The sequence below is a fragment of the Schistocerca nitens genome, chromosome 8, assembly GCF_023898315.1.
Source record: "Schistocerca nitens isolate TAMUIC-IGC-003100 chromosome 8, iqSchNite1.1, whole genome shotgun sequence".
Classification (NCBI taxonomy): domain Eukaryota; kingdom Metazoa; phylum Arthropoda; class Insecta; order Orthoptera; family Acrididae; genus Schistocerca; species Schistocerca nitens.
The window spans coordinates 435,706,906-435,724,792 of record NC_064621.1 but is presented as its reverse complement, the minus strand read 5'-3'; the positions used below and the strand labels follow the sequence as shown (position 1 = coordinate 435,724,792).

Below are 17,887 nucleotides of genomic sequence, written 5' to 3'. Positions count from 1 at the left end.
ACGTCCACACTGTCGCGGCATGCTACCAGTGTTAAAGACTGCGATGGAGCTCCGTATGCCACGGCAAACTGGCTGACACTGACGGCGGCGGTGCACAAATGCTGCGCAGCTAGCGCCACTCGACGGCCAACACCGCGGTTCCTGGTGTGTCCGCTGTGCCGTGCATGTGATCATTGCTTGTACAGCCCTCTCGCAGTGTCCGGAGCAAGTATGGTGGGTCTGACACACCGGTGTCAATGTGTTCTTTTTTCCATTTCCAGGAGTGTATATATATATGTCCAGGGCCTCGCTGCGATGGAGCACTTCCTTTCACGCCGATCACCTATACATAGAAAGATAGATCCCGTATAATTTAGCTACAAAATATCAGGTCAACAACTAGAAGCAGTTAATTCCATAAATTATCTGGGAGTACGCATTAGGAGTGATTTAAAATGGAATGATCATATAAAGTTGATCGTCGGTAAAGCAGATGCCAGACTGAGATTCATTCGAAAAATCCTAAGGAAATGCAATGCGAAAACAAAGGAAGTAGGTTACAGTACGCTTGTTCACCCACTGCTTGAATACTGCTCAGCAGTGTGGGATCCGTACCAGATAGGGTTGATAGAAGAGATAGAGAAGATCCAACGGAGAGCAGCGCGCTTCATTACAGGATCATTTAGTAATCGCGAGAGCGTTACAGAGGTGATAGATAAACTCCAGTGGAAGACTCTGCAGGAGAGACACTCAGTAGCTCGGTATGGGCTTTTGTTAAAGTTTACATACTTTCACTGAAGAGTCAAGCAGTATATTGCTCCCTCCTACGTATATCTCGCGAAGATACCATGAGTATAAAATCAGAGAGATTAGAGCCCACACAGAAGCATACCGACAATCCTTCGTTCCACGAACAATACGAGACTGGAATAGAAGGGAGAACCGATAGAGGTACTCAGGGTACCCTCCACCACACACCGTCAGGTGGCTTGCGGAGTATGGATGTAGATGTAGATGTAATATTGCTTTACTATTTTGTCATGATCATCTTTCCTTGTTTTGTTGTGTTGTTGTGTTGTTTGGCTAAACCGCATGTAACACATGTTTCCAAAATTTACATTCCTGTAATTTATGAGCGTGACCTTATCAGTAAAAAATACTTTCTCCATAAAATTATTGTCCTACTGGAGAACCCATTCATGGATTCAGTATGATTTGACAAGAACGGGCATGCATATTTATGACAGCAACTATATGAACCACTATTTCTGCAGCTTTGTTGGTGGCACTCTTCCTTCTTTTGGCAAATCTCCCAGTCTCTCCTCAAGTCTTTTGATGATATTAATGAAGGTGGGACGAATTAGACAGTGTCCAGCCAGGAACCATTCTGTGTACAGTTCTACTGCTTTTGATGCACTTCGTTGACCTTTGCCATTAGAGCATCTCATCCAGTTCTTCGGTAGTAAATGACATTGCAGCCCAGAACGTGGTTAATGCTTTACGAACAGTTCAACTATCTGAATGTTTTACAAGTCACACACTGTAAATGGATTGCAGCATTCCTCATAACAAACTTGATCTTTGTAGACAGTGATTCCAATGCACTTTAATAAACTCCTCTGAAGGGCAACACACAACTGACAAAATGTTTCACCTTGATGATACAGGTTTCCTTGAGAATAGCCAAATGTCATGTTGCTAATGCCTTCATGGTGCAAGTTTACTTGGAGAGTGCCGTAAAATTCTGGTTAGCGAGCCATTCATTGATCATAGCACCACTCAAAAATCCATATATACAATGTATTTTTGCTCCATGATTTCTTGTTTGATCAAGAAAAGAGTTATGTTACTGAAACAGTTTTTTGAGGTCTGCTTTATAATAAGGGAGAAAGGGATAATGTAGACAATTTTAGATGTATTGCTATGCCATCAGTGTTTGCTAAAGTTATTGAAAAGGCTGTGTATGTAAGGATAATTGAGGAGCAAATCTCCAAGGTCATGGAACATGTCAGTACATGAAATTACAACATAAAAGTAATAACAGATAAAAATAAATCCCCCATTTAAATCTTAACAGAAAACCAAAAGCTACCTGGAAAAATGTGAGACCAATAAATAAAGAAATAATGGAGACATACAGGCAGAAGCTACAGTTAGTAGACTGGTCTGAAGTATTCAACTCAGGCATATGTTTAGTGAAATTATTCAAATAGTAAACTTGCAGTATTTGAACAAGCTCCTGAATGTGGGCTTTCTATGACAGCTTACTATCTATCTGGATACCTAGAAATTTGAACTGTTCAGTTTCACTAAACATATGCCCATCCTGTGAAATTAAAACGTCAAGTTTTGTTGAATTGTTTGTTGGAAACTATAAAAACTGAGTCTTACTGTGATTTAGCTTAACTTATTTTCTACAAGCCATGAACTTAGGTCATGAACTGCACTATTTGAAACCAGGCCAATGTTGCACACAACATCCTTTACTACCAAGCTAGCATCATCAGCAAACAGATATATTTTAGAGTTACCCGTAATACCAGAAGGCATATCATTTATATAAATAAGGAACAGGAGTGGACCCAACACTGATCCCTGGGGCACCCCCCCCCCCCCCCCCCCACTTGACTGTACCCCATTCAGACCCCACATCACAGCTGTTCTCAACATTGTGAATAATGACCTTTTGCTGTCTGTTGCTAAAGTAAGAGGTGAACCAATTTTGAACTACTCCCCGTATTCCTTAATGGTCCAATTTCTGGAGCAATAATTTGTGATCAACACAATCAAATGCCTTAGTTAAACCAAAAAATATGCCTAGCATTCGAAACCTTTTGTTTAACCCACCAGTACCTCACAGAGAAAAGAGAATATAGCATTTTCTTTTGTTAAATGACTTCTAAAGCTGAAGTGTACATTTGATAGCAAATCGTGTGATATATAATGATCAATTATTCCTACATACACAGCCTTTTCAATAACTTAAGCAAACACTGATGGCATAGCAGTATGTCTAAAATTGTCTACATTATCCCTTTCTCCCTTTTTATAAAGCAACTTTAGTACTGAGTACTTTAATCGTTCATGAAACTGACCACTCCTAAAGGAAAAATTGCAAATATGGCCAAATACAGGGCTAACATGCGTACCACAGTACTTTAATATTCTGCTAGGCACTCCGTCATATCCAAGAGAGTCTATTCTTCAGTGATTTAATTATTGACTCAATCTCTCCCTTGTCTGTATCACAGAGGAGTATTTCAGACATCAATCTTGGAAAGGCATTTGCCAAGAAAGTTATATGATTCCCTGTAGAAACTAAATTTTTATTTAATTCACCAGCAATGCTCAGAAAATGATTGTTAAATACTGTACATATATCTGATTTATCAGTAACAGAAATATTTTTACTATGAACTGACTTTATATCGTTGACCTTGTGCTGCTGACCAGACACTTCCTTCAAAACTGACTGTAAGGTTTTAATTTTATCCTGTGAATTAACTATACTATTTGCATACCACATACTGTAATGTAGTACTGTAGCTTGATTGTGACTACTTCTAACATTTTCATATAATTCCCATTAGTCAGCCACCCGGGCTGCCTATTACTGCTAGTACCCCATTTAGAACATTCTAATGGAAAGCAACTCTCAAAGAGCATGAGAAATGTGTTATGGAAAGCATTATATTTATCATCTACGCTATCGGCACTATAAACATCCTGTCATTCTTGTTCCTTGACAAGGGTCTAAAAACCTCTCTATTGCTGTTGGATTAACTTTCCTGTATAGTTTGTAATTATATGTGTCATTTGTTTGAATACAAAAGCCTTCTAGTGTTAAAATTTGTGCATCATGGTCTGAAAGGCCATTTAACCTTTTACTAACAGAATGCCCACCTAGTAATGAAGAATGAAAAAAAAAACAGTCTGCATTAGATCATATGAATTTAGGAGATCTACCAACATCCTTTTTCTTGCACCATTATGTACAAAATTTATATTGAAGTCACAACATATAACTAATTTCTGGTACTTCCTAACAAGTGCGTCAAGAACCCTCTCTAGCTTGACCAGAAATGCTCTGAAGTGAGAGTTAGGGGAACTATAAAAAACAACAATTAGAAGTTTAGTTTCACTAAATTCAACTGCCCCTGCACAACATTCAAATATCTGTTCAGTGTAGTGCCGTGATACGTCTGTGGACTCAAATGGAATACTGTTTTTTACGCACATAGCCACTTCCCCATTCCGCAAGGGTTCCTTGAAATTCAGCGAGCTAATCTGTATCTTGGTGAAGGAAGCCCTTGAATTGTCAAATTATTTAAGTGGTGCTCTGATATACCAATAATTTCTGAGTCAACATCTATAAGCAGTTCACTAACTTTATCGCTAATACCTCTCATATTTTGATGAAATAGTCTAATTCCTTCTCTACTTGGAAACATGATGTGCTATGAAGGTGAGTCCTTAGTTAGAGCGACTTCCTTTAAGCAGGTATACCTATCAGCTGACTTCAATCTAGAAAGGTGCACCTCTAACACCAACTACTACAGGAATATTTCCATGTGTGATCCCACTACCACCCACTACACTTTCACCTATAAGCTTTGCCAGCCTCCCCTTCCCATACCTATTGAGGTGCAGGCCATGCCTAGTGAAACCCACTGATTAGACCCACACCACTGAAATGTGACCCATGCCCTCCGCCATCAGCGCCCTCTCCAGCCCCATCTTAATGCACCAAAGAGCCGCATTAAGATGAGGCTGATCATGACGCTGAAACAGTTGCACAAAATTCACATTAGTTCCACCAGTTTGAGTAGCTATCTTTACCAGGTCACCATCTACATGATATTCCCCGTCCCTATCCAGACTGTTCCCTGCTCCACCTCCTATCACTACCTGATCCTCCTTTGTAAAATTCCTATATAATGCCCTTATGATTTCAGTCACATGAGCCAATGCTGCACTAGGCTTCACAATGCTGGTGACCTGGTACTCACTCCCAAACACTTTCTGCAACTGCTGGCTTACACCTCTTCCATGCGAACTACCTAGCAGCAGAACCTTCTTTCTGTTAGACATTACAGCTGACCTAGGCCTCCTAATTGCTGAGGACTGCTGCATGTTCCCTACGTCTACAGCTTTAAGAGGTTCCTATCCACTCAACTCTGACAGTTGGTCAAATCTATTGCATATACCAGGGTGTATACAAACCGGGACAACCGGGAAGAACCCTGGGAATTTTTTAGAATTCCGGGAATTTTTCATTGTTTTAGTTTTCTGTTAAATTTTTGTTATTTTAACTGGTAAGAATCGATACTCTAACAAAGGATATTACTGTATCCTGCTACTGCAGAATAATACTTCAACAATAAAACATAAACAAGAGAAAAAATGGAAATAACTCAAATTACAAAGGAAATGTGCGGTATACAACAATGACACACAGTGCTTATGCAAGCATCTGCCAACAGCAAAATGTCTCAAAGGCTTTAGGAAGACTATGCAATGCTTCAAAACAACAAATTGCCTCCAGTGAGCGTAAAGTCACAAATGTTTACATTAGATTCGTTTTAGCAGTTACGAACAGGCTCATGTGCATGCACAGTTGAATTGTGTTTAAGTAGTAGATTCTCCCACTTCTGGCTACCGGTAAAAGGGGGCACCAAATTCATATTTTTGAGGAAACAAAAAACTTGTTTCACAATGCGCCTAGGATCCAGCACACCTTGGTCTATCGATTGTTCATATGATTTTGAAACGCATCCCAGTTGCTTTTTGCACATTTTTGAACACATTTTAATTTGATTTCTGACTGAATCACAAGTTGATTTTTGAATGCGTGGATATTGTACGTGATGTCTCTGTCAGGAGAATCCTCGTCGCATCTAGAAATAAACTTTCCGCAGACAAAAGGAGACAGGGCTATATGAGCTGAGCGGAGAAAAGCCAAACGGATGAAAGCCAGTCTCTGTCTGATTATGTGGTTGATTGTGTTTGTGAATGATCAGCATTGTTATAATTACTAGCGAAATCCATAGATTCAGACTACCAGAATGGAAATAAATGACTAACAGGAGTAACAGGTGAGAAAGATTACGTATTATCTTCCCAGTGTGTCCAAGAAAATGAAATTTTGACAAACATTTTTAGGCCAGATCACTACACTAGTAAGGACCAGTTGTACAGTCCCCGGCTAGCAGCCGCTTAAGTTCTGTTTTGGAAGTAACGCAGAAAACGTGTTATACGACATGTAACAACCCATAACTGGAGAATAATCATGGGATAACTAAACCTGTGATTCTGGCAAGTTTGTGAAGTTAATCGACAAACAAAGTTTGACAATGGCAGGAATAGCTACAGAATTGGTGAAAACACGATTGTTTGTTAGAACGAGGAAAGAGAAGTAACGGGCACATCACACAAATTATGGAAAAGTAAGACGATTCCAAATTTATATAAAAATTTCATAATACTACTTTTTGATGTCATGCTTGAGAAACTGGTGTGTATGAATGAAATGTGAAACTACACTCCTGGAAATGGAAAACAGAACACATTGACACCGGTGTGTCAGACCCACCATACTTGCTCCGGACACTGCGAGAGGGCTGTACAAGCAATGATCACACGCACGGCACAGTGGACACACCAGGAACCGCGGTGTTGGCCGTTGAATGGCGCTAGCTGCGCAGCATTTGTGCACCGCCGCCGTCAGTGTCAGCCAGTTTGCCGTGGCATACGGAGCTCCATCGCAGTCTTTAACACTGGTAGCATGCCGCGACAGCGTGGACATGAACCGTATGTGCAGTTGACGGACTTTGAGTGAGGGCGTATAGTGGGCATGCGGGAGGCCGGGTGGACGTACCGCCGAATTGCTCAACACGTGGGGCGTGAGGTCTCCACAGTACATCGATGTTGTCGCCAGTGGTCGGCGGAAGGAGCACGTGCCCGTCGACCTGGGACCGGACCGCAGCGACGCACGGATGCACGCCAAGACCGTAGGATCCTACGCAGTGCCGTAGGGGACCGCACCGCCACTTCCCAGCAAATTAGGGACACTGTTGCTCCTGGGGTATCGGTGAGGACCATTCGCAACCGTCTCCATGAAGCTGGGCTACGGTCCCGCACACCGTTAGGCCGTCTTCCGCTCACGCCCCAACATCGTGTAGCCCACCTCCAGTGGTGTCGCGACAGGCGTGAATGGAGGGACCAATGGAGACGTGTCGTCTTCAGCGATGAGAGTCGCATCTGCCTTGGTGCCAATGATGGTCGTATGCGTGTTTGGCGCCATGCAGGTGAGCGCCACAATCAGGACTGCATACGACCGAGGCACACAGGGCCAACACCCGGCATCATGGTGTGGGGAGCGATCTCCTACACTGGCCGTACACCACTGGTGATCGTCAAGGGGACACTGAATAGTGCACGGTACATCCAAACCGTCATCGAACCCATCGTTCTACCATTCCTAGACCGGCAAGGGAACTTGCTGTTCCAACAGGACAATGCACGTCCGAATGTATCCCGTGCCACCCAACGTGCTCTAGAAGGTGTAAGTCAACTACCCTGGCCAGCAAGATCTCCGGATCTGTCCCCCATTGAGCATGTTTGGGACTGGATGAAGCGTCGTCTCACGCGGTCTGCACGTCCAGCACGAACGCTGGTCCAACTGAGGCGCCAGGTGGAAATGGCATGGCAAGCCGTTCCACAGGACTACATCCAGCATCTCTACGATCGTCTCTATGGGAGAATAGCAGCCTGCATTGCTGCGAAAGGTGGATATACACTGTACTAGTGCCGACATTGTGCATGCTCTGTTGCCTGTGTCTATGTGCCTGTGGTTCTGTCAGTGTGATCATGAGATGTATCTGACCCCAAGAATGTGTCAATAAAGTTTCCCCTTCCTGGGACAATGAATTCACGGTGTTCTTATTTCAATTTCCAGGAGTGTACTTCCTAACATAAACATTTTTGCTTGTAGTAGGCCTTACAGGCATTTGATATTGGTACTTTGTGAATTATATTCTGTCATGTTATAAAAATGACCATTTGTGTCAAAACAGTCTCGTTTATTTGGTGTGCGTTAGAAAATTGCTGCAATATTAGAAAGGCCTATTTTGTTTTATCTAGCAGACAGTGACAAGATAGACGTAATCAGATCGAGAAACCACACAGTCTTGAGTATTATTTGTATTAACAGCTTTTTCAGTGTGAGATAACGACATTTTGATTTTACATGTAGCAAAACGTTTGACAAACTTTGATGAGGTAATAGATTCTTTCGCAGAAAGGAAAGCATGCCATGTAAAGCTATAGCAATATTAGAGAGAAAAAAATGCTAGGAGCTAAGGATTGAAGAAATGTGTACTTTCTTGTTTGTCGCTTGTCTTTATTGGTTTTATGTATCCTATATTTAATTTTATGTCACTCAAAACAGCAAGTTATTAGCAAATAGGCAATAAAGAGTGCAAATTTTCTGAAGAGTTCTTGTTCTGATACAAATAATCCCATCCACTATTAATTGCGAGATTATTTTTTAAGTGGGGCAGCCTGTCAAATAGGCCGACTGGCGGCAGGAGAGGCACCACAGGACATTTCAATTTCCTCTGTCCTTAATATAGTTTGATGGCATCCATTACAAAATATACACGTTTCAATTCCACAGAGCAAAATACAGTGATGTGTGATAGAAAAATGCTGTATGAAGAGGCGTAGCACTGCACTTCAGCACACTTAAGACCAAATAACATGTCTTACATTTCCTCGAACACATGTTTTATGTTTCAGACTTTTCAGAAAGACGTGCACCACAAGATGAACGTATTTTTGAAAATTCGATTTTTTTAGTTTTGACCCGATTAGCAAATTCATAGATCCAGGGCTGATGCGCAGAGTAGTCTTGTGTTATAGTGGGTAGTCTCTACGTGACCTGTGTTTACATTTAGTGATTTTGCTGTTTCCCCTTCGTTTACTCTCACGTCAAATGAAAACAAAACGGTATCTGTGGAAAACAAAATGGATATCTGTGGCCAGGAGCTATCAAGTGAATTAAAATACATTCACATAATTATGGAAGGCAAAAATATGTTATTAGTTTCAGATTTTATTTTATTTCCACCTTTCTGACAGTCAAGCATTAGTCGCCTCGCAGAACAACGAAGTTATTTTTGTCTGTTTGCTAAAGAAATTTGTCTTTTATTAACCTTTTCCACAGAGGTAGTCAATGTATTTGAAATGAAATTTTTAATTCCACAGTACTGGCTAGTTTCAACTGTTCGCTGCATTTCAGGTGCACGTTTTTATCTTCAAGGACGTATGGTATAATGCCATAAGAGAGAACCAAACATGATATAATACAGCACTGGTGCTCCAAGAAAATTTACATCCCGAAAACCACACTGAAAAGCTTAATATCAGCTCGAGGTCTACTTCATTGGGAATCTGGACATACAAATATACACTTTAAATGTGCACATTTTAGTATGGTTCACGAAATTCCGATGCTCTTGGAGTATCCTCTGATGTCTAGATAATGTATGATCTTTCAATGTTTTACACGTACGTACATATGGGCTTGTCCGCAACTCGTGGTCTTGCGGTAGCATTCTTCCTTCCCGAGCACCGGGTCCCGTGTTCGATTCCCGGCGGGGTCAGGGATTTTCCCTGCCTCAAGATGATTGGGTGTTGTTGTGTCGTCTTCATCACCTCCTATAGTTTGGTCTAAACTTATACTTTCTGATCGTATATTAATTGCTGTTGTAATAAAGTTTACTGCACCAGTTCACCCCATTATGGTTGGGGGAAGGCAATGGCAAACCACCTCTGCTAGGACCTTGCCTAGTCAGCGGTGCGGGTCTTCCGCATCGTCCCCTACCCTCCTCGGAGTATGGGACATCATCATCATCATCACCACACACGAGCTTCCTACATCATGGTAGCTGCACAAGCACGGTGTTGCCTGTTATCTGCGCTCTCTGGGAACTGCTGAAACGAACCTATTTCTACAAGTTGCGGGAAAATATTGTGAATGGTAGTTTGAAAAGCGTTACTTTCAAGGTAAATATCCTTTTATGTAAGTTGGACTGTGTGTGGAAATGTTCCATGAATTTCTTAAATCACCGAGCGTTTGACTCTCATTTAAAAAATCAACTCTTTGATGATGAGCCATTTAGAAGAATTTCGAACCCTGAAGATCAGACATTTATGTCATTATTAAAAATTATAAAGTGTAACATGCGCAGAAAAGGTCAACATTATACGCAAAAGCTTAGCTTCTCTTGCAGCTTATTAACCTTAGAGACCAATATTATATGTGAAAGCTTTGCTTTTCTTGTAGCAACACTATGTATATTAATTTAAACTATTAACTTTCCCTGTTTGTGTTGCTGTTGCTGTTGGCTGACTACATCACGTGTCCTATGCTCTAAATATCCGCTGTCATCGGCTGGCGAGATCAGATGACATGAGCTATGACTGGCTTACAAAAGCACATCGCAATCTCGATTTTAATGATTCAGAAAGTAACATGCGGTGTTTGGTGGAATTCCAATGTATACTTTCATAATACGAAAATACGCAGTGTACATGTCGCTGCACAACAAAGATATTTCCAAAACGTGTCTTTTTCCCTGAGTTTCGTTTTCTAAAGTGCCGGGAAATTCTATGCCCATGTATAAAACCATAATAATTCAAAGGATTGATAAGTTTTGCAGGTCCAAGGGAAAATATACTGTCACTTAACATGGAAAATGTGTGTTTTCACCCGGGAGAAAGTGTATTTTTAACTGGGAAATCTGGGAAAAATCCAGGAATTTTTTTTCCTTGTCCACATATACACCTTGGTATTTGCAGAGTGTAACTGTCTGAATAACTCCTCCTCCTAACTGCCTTGTTGCCAACTGCCAGTTCCCAGTCCCGACCACCCTTCACCCTCCTCAACCTATCTAGTTTGTCCTTTGCGCATTGTAACTGCACCTGAAGGGCACAGATCTTACACTCCTGCTCATCTAGCAACTTATTTCTACTACAGAGTCATGCACGCAAAAATGGATTAAAGTGTCTGTAATGGTTTAAGATGAATTTGAGATGAAAAAGTTAATTGCCTTGTTTTGTGTGTGTGTGTGTGTGTGTGTGTGTGTCAGGGGAAGGGTCATACACATGTATAAAACTCTTTGTCTTTAAATATGTCTGCTTGTGTCTGTATATGTGTGGATGGATATGTGTGTGTGTGCGAGTGTATACCCGTCCTTTTTTCCCCCTAAGGTAAGTCTTTCCGCTCCCGGGATTGGAATGACTCCTTACCCTCTCCCTTAAAACCCACATCCTTTCGTCTTTCCCTCTCCTTCCCTCTTTCCTGATGAGGCAACAGTTTGTTGCGAAAGCTTGAATTTTGTGTGTATGTTTGTGTTCGTTTGTGTGTCTGTCGACCTGCCAGCACTTTCATTTGGTAAGTCACATCATCTTTGTTTTTAGATGTACATCTATACACACAGTATTGCTCACAGTTTGTTCTACCCGGTACCTAAATAGACAGAAATAGTTTGTTGAAGTCAGTGGCTATTTCATCTGTGGCAAGTGTATCTGCTCCACCACCAAACCCCTCAACACAAACACCAAACATTTTTCCCATGTATTCCTCTCCCGCAGCTACCCACTAGATCTTACTCACAGACAGATCTCCCAGGGAGGATCCTCCTCTTGAATTCTGATTAATATAGTTCTCACTTTCAAAAAAACTCAGAAGTAAACACACACACACACACACACACACACACACACGCCTCCCCTGTCACCCAATACAGCTGGGACTTGAATCCTGATATCCTCCTCAACCATCCGCTGTCCTCTTCTGTTGTCTTGCAAACTTCATTACATCCTAGTCAAATCTTATGACATTCCCAAACCATTATTCCTACCCAATGTTCCTATCCCTGAAGGGTTCCCTATATGAAACTTGCCACATGCACATGAAGGCTACCATCTACTCCAGCACAATTATTGGTAAATCCTACATTATCAAAGGTAAAAGCAACTTGCAAACTCATACAAGTTGTTTATCAACTTCCTTGTATCCACTGCATATCATGTTATATTGCAATGACCATCACTAAACATCCTGAGTGCATGAATGTATGTAAAAGAACTATCCACCTGTTGTTTCATATGCTTTTCAACCTGACACAAAATACCTGAATGCTTGCCACACCACACAGGCTATTTGAATTCTCACATCTGATGCTGGTTTTCCTGAACTCTGGAAACTGGAACTTCCTTCTGACACATTCTTGCAACCCAATGTCCTCCTGAACTTAACTTCCATTAATACATTCCTTCCTTTCATTTATTATCATCATCAGCTTTTCATTATATTGGTGGAGAGGTCTCAACACATCCTTTTGCAACAGTTTGAGAATAAGCACATGTGATTGTCCACTGTCATTTTGAACTAGGAGCACACCCTGTTGAACTGCAAGGTTATGTCAATGTGCAAAATATCAGCACACAACTGAGTTCTGGATACTGTTCAATGAACAAGTCCAAGACATGCGAAGGTAATGCAACAAAATCTTGAGATCGGGGTCTGCTTTTGTGGCCTGTGCAATTTTTCTGTAGTGCAAGGGAAAAGATTCCGGCAGTTCAGAGTCCTGTGCATTGATTTGGCGACAAGATGCAGCAGATGCATGAAAATCAGTGTCTAGGCCAATCAGAAGGTGAGATAAGGCATCTGCATTGCAATGCTTTGCCATAGGTCTGTACACAATTTTACACTGATACTGCAAAAACGACAAAGCCCATCATTGCAATTTTTGAGCAGTGCCTGTAGGAACTGGCTTTGTTGGATGAAAAAAGGACTGCTTGTGATCTGTCATGAAAAAGACATTGCAACCATACAAATAGTGATGGATTTATGTCACACCATACACAATAGTGAGAGCCCCTTTTTCGATCTGTGATTAATTGCAGTGAGTTAACGTTAACAACTTTGAGGTAAAAGCAATAGGCCTGTCTTGTACACCAATTCTCTGCGAAAGCACAGCGCCGATTCCATAGGAAGAAGTGTCGACTTGCAAAGCTACTGGCTTGGCAAGGTCAAAATGCATTAAACATCTGTCACTAAAAAAAGCATTTTTAAGTTCCTTAAATGCGTCTCGACAGTCTTTAGTCCACACAAAAGGCACATTCTTGCAACACTGACAATGCAATGGAGCTGTGATCTGAGCAGTATTTGGTATAACCAAATGTAGTATGTCACCTTGCCTAGTACTGACTTCAATTCAGACACATTACGAGCAACAAGCAGATCACAGATTGCAACTAAATGAGATTGGAGGTGCTACACACCCTGACCGTTTATCCCATGACCTAAGTACTTTAGTTCATTTTGAAAATTGTGACACTTTATGAGATGACACTTGAGTTCTTGTGATGAAGCAAGCTGGGATCTCTTTACTTCTTCTCTTCTTTTGCAATCTGCCTCCTTAAATTCATTTTTCATTCTTGACTAATTACCATTAACATACATGACTATAATCTGCATTTTCATAAAAGAGAAAGGTTGGCTCTCAGTCTTAAAGATTATAGCACCAGATCTAATTTTGTGCTTAGTTTTGTTTATGCAATCAATTTCCTAATTTATATCAACTATTCCTAGTTAATACTGTTGTTATAGGATGAAGTCAGTAATTGTTTCGTGACTTAGATTCTATTGTTGACTTATAAATAAATATAAATTCAGTACTAATTATAAACATTTGGTAGAAAAACTACTGCCATTCTTAAAGTATGTATTTGGCTTATTTAAAAACATGTTAGTAAAGCCAGCCCTTATTTAATTCCAAAATATTTACTAGGTTTGTCAAAAGCATTGTTTGCATAACTATATCTGCTAATCTCATTATTTAAACAAATAATTCGGCCGAACCTTTGTGATAGAAGAAACTGTTAAAAAGGAGAAATTTCTCAATGTAATCGGTTAATTGAATGAGTTATGTTTTAATTGTAATTTCTGTAACATAAATATCAAACAAAGTAAAATTTCAGTACCTATTATTGTGAGGATGTATAAAGGCCCAATTTTTGTCCCCGAGACAGTCAGTCCACGGCTGGGTTTCAGACGGGAAATCTGTATCAGTTAGAATAACAATAATGCAGTGGAATTAGTGTAACACAAATAGGCGATGTGTTAAAACTATGACAGTGTGTTCAATTTATTTGCGAAAAAGTTAACTGTGTGGTTAGGTATTTACTGCTCATACATATTCAACAGCAAACAATTGTAGCAGTATGCCGATGTTTGCCTGCAAATTATTAATGAGGCTTATCAAAAGTTAACCAGTAATGAACTGGCCTTATAACTGTGTAATATTGGGGGTTGTGAACTGAAAGTAAAGAACTGCGAAACAGAACTGTGCAATTCTCAGCTACATTATTGTAGTAGTCAGTATAACAGTGTAGTACATCGACACCAAGAACTATTAACAAAGAAATAAAGCAGGCGAACATCACATCCTGCTTCTGACAACACTCATAAGAGAGTTCGCAAATTGGCAATGTGTTCCTCAGGCATATGACCTGAGACGACAGTATCATCAAGGTAGTTTGAACGAAATGGCACTTTTGCAGTCAGCTGTTCCAAGTAACGTTGAAAAATGGTGGGGGAGGATGCACTGCCAAAGGGCAAACACAAATGCTTTAACAGTCATAAGTGTGTATTTACAACAAACACTTTCTGTGATTCTTCATCCAATGGAATTTGCAAGTAGGCCTCACACAAATCTATCTTAGAAAAGAAACGTCCTGCACCAAGCCTGTTCATGAGTTCATCAGGGTGAGGTTACGGATAAGTATCAACTACTATCTGTGGGATGACTGTAGAATTTAAGTCATCACAAATGCGAAGGCAACCAGTAGGCTTAGGCAACAAAATGAGAGGACTTGCCCATTGATTAGCTTGAATGAAAGCAATTACACCATTATCTTGCAATTCTTTCAATTCACCGGCTGCTTTATCTCTTAAAGCAATTGGAACAAGGTGGGCCCAGAAAAACTTAGGCTGTGCTTTGTCTTTCAGTGTAAAATGCACTACAAAGTTTTTAGCTTTTCTGGTTTCTTCTGAAAATAGTTCAGGAAATTCTTCAACTGTCTTTTGGATTAACAGCAATCACTGAAGGCACATTGTCTTGGATTCTAAGTCCAAACAAATCAAAGGCATTTAAACCAAATATGTTCTTCCACCATAGATTTATGAAGTTTAGAAGCCTAATCTTAAGATTTTCATGGGCATCTTTAATAAGCTCAGTATTTATTTTGTTTTCCCCTGCACGCTTTCTGTTTCTCATGGTTCCATTGCATCTTCCTGTTCTTTCAAGGAGATTTGACCTATATTCCCATCTGACTGAGCTGCTACAATATTTTCTTCTTTCCCTGCCTATAGGTTTTGGCAGAAGTCTAGACATGTTTCATAAGAGATATTATCCCAGTGTAAGGTATCTTTCTCTTTTTAACTGAGAGCCTCTATCATTGTGTAAGCTCTTATGAATGCTGTGCACTAAAGACCTCATTGTCATGCACCCAAGAAACCTTATCATCATCATCATCATCATCATCATCATTGCCACCGCCACCATGATCATCATCATCATCATCCGAGGAATGCCCCCCCTCCCCCAATCTTCCTTTTCACTCTTCTCATTTCTCTTTTAACTAATGCTATTTATCTCTTATTTTCATTGTGATCTTGTATTATCTTGTATTGAGATATTTAAAATTAGCATATTTTTACCCCTAATCATTGCTGCTAGGTTTTCATTCCATACAGAAAGCCTTCTTTTGTTTGTTTATTTCTTCCTCTTCCCTATAGCTTCTTTTATTATTACATCACTAATTTCTTTCTATTCTTCATTTATGTTTACATGTATTTTTAATCTTTTTAATATTTCATCCATTCTCCATTGATATAAATGTTTCACATTGTATCTTGCAGAAGATTTATTTTGAGGACTTTCTCTCCTGATGGGTATAATTTTAAAAGTCTTGTGTTGTAGTATCTTGTAGTAAAGATGTGCTTTTGTAATTTGTGAGGATATAATAAATGATTGACATGCTCCCTCTTGTACACAAGGGAAATCTGTGGATATTTTGTTACAAAACACATTGTTATCTTCAGATTATTAAGTGTTGTGAAGTCTCGTAGCTATTCACCATTCCAATTCTTATTATTGTGTCCATTAGTTCCAACTATCCTTTTTGAAGGTATATGTAGGATGATTCTTATTAACATTTAAAAGTACAACAAACACCTTCCACATTGCTTGACAAATAATTAAGTATAAGCTTCTGAACTGCATCACTACCAGTAAATGACCTACTTGTTCTTTACTAAATAAAATATGTAAAGAAAAAAAGAAAGGACAAAATAATAAAAGGTTTTTCTTGGTTACAGCACAGACAATAATTTTTAAGTTCCACATTTACAACAGATCACATTTAAAAAAGGTGTTTGAAAACAGAGTAGCCTATCTGAGGAACATGGAGCACTGCCTGCTACGGGTGAGGCTAGGATCGAGAAGCCTAGTCGTTGCACATGCAGTGAGGTACGTCGTCTGGTGGTGTCACAAGTTCAGCTTTTGCCATCTCTTTTTGGGATATTTCCCAACATTTGTGGCTCCATGTGCCTTATGGTAAATTACTTCTCTCAGTGTCATCTGCATCACTACTGTGGTTTTTAAACATTGATAAGAATCACCCTGTAAATAAAAAGCTATGAGACAGAATTGCTTGAAGCGAAACTTGCCGATAGAACCATATAATGGTTGGTTGTGTGTGTGTGTGTGTGTGTGTGTGTGTGTGAGAGAGAGAGAGAGAGACAGAGACAGAGACAGAGAGTTTTTTTTTTAATTCCACCCAGAACTTTCCAGTATTGCATAAATACAGGATAATATGTATGTCAGTAGAGTAGCCTTCATGCTACATCAACAATAGTTGTTTCTGTCTTTATCTGAATTTCTGAAACTGTTGTAATATCTAAAGGAAATTAGATGAATGTAATAAACTTGTAACCATTACACGTGTTTGTGATCTGTGTGACCATCTGCTCAAATTCTCTGCTGGAATCAGTATGTGCTATCTTTCCTGTTGTTAATTCAGCACTGCCAACTCTGTTACTTTCCACATAAACTTAGTTCTCAATTTTGTGATGAACTCAGACTGTGTAATTAATAGCTTCAAGCTCACAGTCTCATCATTGCATGAACAGGTGTAATGTATTAAACATAAGTTGGAAATATTCATATAATGTTTCTACTTCATCACAATGATCAGTAACTATAGACATATAATTTACCATTCTGACATATAATTTAGCATTCCTGTTTTCAACAATGCAAAGAACTTGAGCTCAGCAGTTGTTTGGATACTCTTAAAGTCAAGACTCCACTTTAACGTTTGCTTTTATGTGAAAATTACTCTTCATGTTTTATATATTGTTTCAGTGTTTTAAATGTATAAGCAGGATATTAGTGTCAATGTTCGTGAGAATTAAGTGTGTTTTAGCATTTTGATTTGAGATGTGATTTGCATGTTTAATATTTAGATTTTGACCCGACAAAATAGTTTTGACATGATTTAAAGTGAATTGTGTATACTCCACCCTCTGAGCTTTCTTATTAACTATGAATTATCAAAAGGTAATGATTTTTAGAGTTCTGTACCTCAGTTAGTAAAAATGGAACCCTTACAGGATCACTTTGTAGTCTGTCTGTTTGTCCATTTGTTTAGACCCATTTCTCTCAGAAACAGGTCAGGGTATCAAATTGAAATTAATGTCAAAGTACTAAGGTCTATTGTCCTTTGGGAGTGTGAGAGATTTAATCTTCAAATCAATACAGTTGAAAGACAC

General features: G+C 39.7%; 1 protein-coding gene across 3 annotated transcripts in view; it reads left to right on the top strand.

Moving 5' to 3' along the window:
* LOC126199378 (protein ABHD18) overlaps positions 1 to 17,887 on the top strand; it is a 211,304-nt gene that overhangs the window by 142,611 nt on the left and 50,806 nt on the right. The window lies entirely within an intron of this gene.